We start from the raw sequence: 6,288 nt of genomic DNA, 5'->3' as shown, positions 1-6,288 counted from the left end.
TGTGTGTGTGTATATGTTTTTGTGTGCATGTAATTTTTAGTGTGCATGTGTTAGTTTTTGTGTGTGTGTGTTTAAGTTTTTGTGTGTGTGTAAGTTTTTGAGTGTGTGTGTAAGTTTTTGTGTGTTTGTGTGTAAGTTTTTGTGTGTTTGTGTAAGTTTTTGTGTGTGTGTAAGTTTTTGTGTGTGTGTAAGTTTTTGTGTGCATGTAAGTTTTTGTGTGCATGTAAGTTTTTGCGTGTGGGTGTAAGTTTTTGTGTGTCTAAGCTATTGCGTGTGGATATAAGTTTTTTGTGTGTTTGTGTAAGTTTGTGTGTGTGTTTGTGTGTGTGTGTGTGTGTGTGTGGGTGTTTATGTTTTTGTGTTTTTTTTTGTTTTTTTTTTGTTTTTTTTTTAGTGTTTGTTTGTGTTTGTTTATGAGTGTGTGTTTGCGTGTGTGTGTGTAAGTTTTGGGGTTTGTGTGTTAGTTTTCGTGTGTGTGTGTGTATTAGTTTTTGTGTTAATGTAAGATTTTATACGTTTATGTAAGTTTTTTGTTGCAGGTATGGGGACCGGGGGGGACCTTTTGGGTCTAGGGAGGGCGTTTTGGGATCTGGAGGTCCGTTGAGGACCAGAGGAGGGCCTTTGAGGGTCTGAGGAGGGCAGTTGGGGGCCTGGGGGGCATTTGGGGACCGGTGGAGGGCCTGTGGGACCCCGTTGGTCCGTTGGGAGCTCGATGGACCTTTGGGTGGTTCGGGGATGGCCTTTGGGGCACAGGGAGGGCCTTTGGGGGTCCGGGGGCAGTTGGGGGCCTGGGGAACATTTGGGGACCGGTGGAGGGCCTTTGGGACCCCGTTGGTCCTTTGGGCGCTCGATGGGCCTTTGGGGGGCCCGGGGATGGCCTTTGGGGGTCTGGGTGGTCCTTTGGGGGCGCCGGTGGCCCTTTGGGAGCTTGGGGGGCCTTTGAGGACTGGGGGCTTCCTTCGGGGTTGGGGTAGGAGGATTGGAACCCTTTGGGGTTGGGTTAGAGGACCTCGCAACACTGTTCAAATGAAACTTGTGTATTATATCGACCACAGAGTTTTACCCTCAAATTCTCTCCTAAAATCTCTTCAAAAATCATCTTTTAAAATGTCTCTAACTGTTTCCCTGAAATAGTTCCATAACCTGTCTAAAACAGTTTCGCCCAAATAATCCCTAAACGTAATTCAGCGTGTTCCTTTTGTTTTTGGCATCTCTGCGCTAATGCATTTCAAATTAATAAGAAACCTGATTCCCGCGCTAAAACAATTCATCGCTAAGATGTTTCTTGGAGAATTGTTTCCATGGCCTTTGGCTATTAATATCCTTTGGAGTTCAACCAAAAGAGTTGTTTCCGAGGCAAAGACATTAATGACTTCGATCTATTCCTTGAGAATCGTTTCTAGGCGAAAATTTTTAAAGTCTGACAGACGATGTTATTGGTTGATTGATCCGTCATGAAATGGGAAATTAATTTATTGTTTCTAAGGGGAATTACTGATTCACGATAGGTGAATTGAGGTCGACAGCACAGGTGTTCCAAGGTCGATGTTGTTCTTGTTGTAAGTGCACGCTCTCAGCGAATGTCAAGGTCGATGTTGTTGTTGTTGACATTCACGATCGATTACGCAATCAAGTTCTCGGAAATTCACTTCCCCCTCGAGTCCTAGATCAATAAGATTGTTCCCGTTAGAAATCAATGCGCATGTGCAACCTTCGTTCCGGAGTTATTACACATAGAAACATCAAATAAATCGACCTTGGAAAAAGAGGTCATTGACCCCATTAACCACGTGTTCTCCCTAATGACTCTATGCCCATATAAGGACTCCCGTCAGTATTAAAAATGCTGACAGGACCACGTGGTCCTGTCACGAGTACTAGGGTCACTTCTACTTTGGGGGAGGGGGGCTAGTTGCCCTCCAATCACTTTCGACTATTAAAAAGCCCATTGAATTTCCAATCGAATGAGCCTTTTATGAAGTTTCTACGATAATATCTTCTATAAAAACCCTATAAGCACCCAGGGCATAACTTAAAAACCTTGCCCCGAGGGTTGTGGGGGAGTGTCCTCCTCAAAAACATATTTTCTATCTAGAAATCAACTACGCTGAACAAAATTGTAATCTCAAAATTTTGATTGGATGTGTTTCGGGGAATGATGGGCGGGGGGGGGGGGGTAGTTGCCCTCCAATCACTTTCGACTATTAAAAAGGGCACTAACCCATTGAACTTCCAATCGAATGAGCTTTTTTTGAAGTTTCTACGACAACGCCTTCTATAAAAACATTATATGCCCCCAGGGCATAACTTAAAACCCTTGCCGCGAGGGTTTTGGGGGAGTGTCCTCCTCAAAGACATATTTTCTATCTGGAAATCAACTACGCTGAACAAAACGGCTATCTCATTTTGATTGGATGTGTTTGGGGGAATAATGGGCGTGGGGGAGGTCTAGTTGCCCTTCAATCACTTTCGACTATTGAAAAGGGCACTAGCCCTTTGAATTTCCAATCGAATGAGCTGGTTTTGAAGTTTCTACGACAACGCCTTCTTTAAAAACCTTATATGCCCCGGGGCATAATTTAAAACCATTGCCCCGAGGGTTGTGGGGGAGTGTTCTCATTAAAAAAATATTTTCTATCTGGAAATTAACTGCGCTGAATAAAATTGCTATCTCAAAATTTTCATTGGATGTGTTGGGGGGATTGTTGGGCGTGGGGTGGGGTCTAGTTGCCGTCAAGTAACTTTCAACAAGTAAAAATAGTAGTAGCCAGTCGAATATCCAATTGAAAGAAGCTTTTTTGAAATTTCTGAGACAACTCCTTCGATACGAAGGGCCCTGGTATGAAGAAGAAGAAGAAAAAAGAAAAATAAATAATACCATTTGGCCACATCGTTCTTTACTTAGGCAGCGCTATCGCGCTGCCTATGATAGGAAGAAACCGAAAACGACGGTAATGACAACGTTCTTCTGTTCTGAAGACACAATCGTGATGAAATTTCGTACGTTGCCGCACTTGCCAGCAAGTTATTGTCTATTCCTGCGACTAGTGTGACCGCAGAAAGACCATTTTTTGTGGTAAGCCTGATAGTGACTATGATAGCGACTTAGGAGAGAAATGGCCTTAGTCCACACAGAGTGGATAAGTTGATTTTCATACACGATAACTATAGCCACATCACGCAGTTCTAATATACTTCTGAAGTTTGCCTTAAGGAGTTTTTTTTCGACGCACTAATATTCAAAGATAAATGATGAATTTTGTGATATTGTACTCTAAGTTTTGTATACAGTAATTTTCGACGAATATAAATAATACTAGTTTTTATTATTAATTATTTTGTAAATACATAGCTCTTAGATATTTTAACTATTCTGCAAGGATTCTGAAATGTCACAGCCATTTCGTTTTTATCAGATTTCTAAGTCTCTTGATGAGTAATTAAGAACAGCATCCAGTCAGCGTCTTGCAAAGTTTCTACCTCAGGAATAAGGCAGAGTATCTTGTAAACTAAAATTGGACTTGAGGAAGGCCAAAATCTATTTTCTTATAGGTGTGAGGCCGGGGACTAGTAATAATTTCAGTCGCAGTGGTAGCATACAAACATAAAACCGTATATGCCCCCAGGGCAGTAATTACAACCCTTGCCCTGAGGGTTTTTTTGGGGGGAGGGTTGTCATCCTCAAAGTCTTAATTTCTAGAACATGAAAGTACGTTAAACAAAATGGCCATTTCAAAAATTCTGATTCAATGTGCTTGGGGAAATGGTGGGTGTGATGTTTTGAGATAGCCACATTATTCAACATAGTTTTAAGTTCTGTAAATTAGGTCCTTGAGGATGACAACACCCTCACAGCCCTCAGGACTAGGGTTGTAAGTTATGCCCTGGGGCATATAAAGTTTTTATAGAACACGTTGTCGTAGAAGCTTCAAAAAGGGCTGGTTAAACTGAAGAATTAGAGTATTAACAGCCTATCTTATAGTCAAAAGATATTGGAGTGCACATAACTCTCCTTCTTCAGTTACCAGTTCTCCAAACACGTTGAAACCAAATTTTAAAATAGACATTTCGTTACATGTAGTTAAAGTTCAGGAAATTATACCTTTGAGCAGGACACTCCCCCACAGTCTTCAGGGCAAGGGTTATAGGTTATACCCTGGGGGCATATAAGTTTTTATTGAAATCTTTGTTGTAGAAACTTGAAAAAGGGCTCATTCGATTTGAAATTCAAAGGTCTAGTGCCCTTTTTAATAGTCAAAAGTGATTTGAGGGCAACTAGCTCCCCTCTCTCGCCCACCTTTTCCCCAAAGACATCTAATCAAAGGTTTTAGATAGCCATTTTGTTCAGTGTTGTGGATTTCCAGATACAAATATTGTCTTTGAGGAGGACACTCTGTACCATTGAAGAATTGTTTGTGGTAGGGGAAGAGGTGTGCTCGTGTAGAGAGAAATGTACCCGCGAGCGACACTTCTGTTGAGTCTCTCAAGGACTTTGATAAAATTTAAGATGTATTCATAACATTGAGGACCCTTTTTTCTTGTTATCTCTTTAGATCAGATTACTATGTTAGCTTTTAACATGGAGACAGGCGACCTAGTTACCCGTTCTCGGACTACACTTAGACATACAAGAGACACGAACACATATAAAAAGACAATAGATTTATTAAACTTACATGCTTAGTTGTACAGCAATGGGTCACTTCAAAGACAATAAATGGTGACCGAGATTATTTGCGGTACGAACTCTTTTAGATCTAACTTAACATTAAAATTAAGAACACATTTTCCCCACTCCCAAACGCAGTTCTTTCGTCCTGCGCTATAGGGACTGCCTGCCATTGGCTTACGTGGCCCAAGGACGCGAACCCTCGTCCAATAATATGTCTTAAATATTTTTGATGATTTAGGCGTTCACACGGTTCTTATCGTTTAAACTTCCTTAAAAATATTGTGCGTAGCACTTTTCTTATTGCTCACTGTCTTAGCGAAATCCAAAGACTGCAATTTCTTTTCTTTGCTGATTAAGGACATTTTCATTTTTGAAACTAGATTTAGCTTAATTATAGGAGTCCGAATTAAAGAAGGAACTTTATTTTGGTATTTCAAATATATCGTGTTTTACTCCCGGTACATATCACCCTTCCCATGAAATAATGACGTCCCGTCATTTGTTACTGCTCGCCTTTGGGCTTTTTTTTTTTTTTTTTTTTTTTAAATGTTCGCCTTTTATTAAATTTTTTTTTTTTTTTTTTTTTTTTTTTTTACATAATTATTTTATATATATGTTATGACTTAATCAGGAGTGCTAAAAATTTTCTCTATTACTTAAATATGTACCGGGGAGCACACTCCCGGTACCGGGGAAATGTACCATGATTAAAACACTATATATTTTAAATACCTTAATAAAGTCCTTTCTTTAATTAGGACTCCTATAATCAAGATAAATCTATTTGCAAAAATGAAAATGTACTGAATCAGCACAGTAAAGAAACTTCAGTCGTTGGATTTAACCCCGACAGTGATCACTAAGACAAGTGCTAAGCACACTATTTTTAAGGAAGTTCAAACGATAAGAACCGTGTGAACGCCTAAATCATCAAAAATATTTAAGACATATTATTGGACGAGGGTTCTCGTCCTTGGGCCACGTAAGCCACTGGCAGGTAGTCCCTATAGCGCAGGACGAAAGAACTGCGTTTGGGAGTTGGAAAAATGTGTTTTTAATTTGAATGTTAAGTTAGACCTAAAAGAGCTCGTACCGCAAATAATCTCGGTCACCATTTATTGTCTTTGAAGAGACCCATTGCTGTACAACTAAGCATGTAAGTTTAATAAATCTATTGCCTTTTTATAAGTGTTCGTTTCTCTTATATGTCTGAGTCTAGTCCGATAATAGGTAACTAGTTCGCCAGTCTCCATGGTAAATGCTCCCAAAGGAATCTGATCTCCAGATAGCTCAAGAAAGAAGGAGCCACATTGGTATGTCTGCATATTCAATTTTCTCTCATTAATTGAGACCAGCGCTATAAGTGGCGCTATAGGAGAAATCTCTATCGCCACGAGCAAATCTTTTCTATTACTACAAATATTTCTTCAATGGTACAAATGGCGCGGTCGGAAATTGGTGGAAAACTGCGAACTAGTTAGGCTGTTTAAACTTTGTAATTCAAATTTAATTTTTTGGAGAGATACAGACATATAAGAAGATTGATTAGGCCTATAACCGCTAGGCTACTATAGTAAACCCATTATATATACTAGTATATAATAGCCAACACAAAA

The 6,288-nt window shown here is 39.9% G+C and overlaps 1 pseudogene; it reads left to right on the top strand.

Annotated features, from left to right (window-relative positions):
• LOC148949680 (uncharacterized) overlaps positions 1-6,288 on the top strand; it is a 95,432-nt pseudogene that overhangs the window by 16,611 nt on the left and 72,533 nt on the right.

This window comes from Artemia sp. Qi Xiang Cuo, chromosome 8 (genome assembly GCF_049724085.1).
Source record: "Artemia sp. Qi Xiang Cuo chromosome 8, ASM4972408v1, whole genome shotgun sequence".
Lineage (NCBI taxonomy): Eukaryota > Metazoa > Arthropoda > Branchiopoda > Anostraca > Artemiidae > Artemia > Artemia sp. Qi Xiang Cuo.
This window is presented reverse-complemented; position numbering and strand designations above follow the sequence as displayed.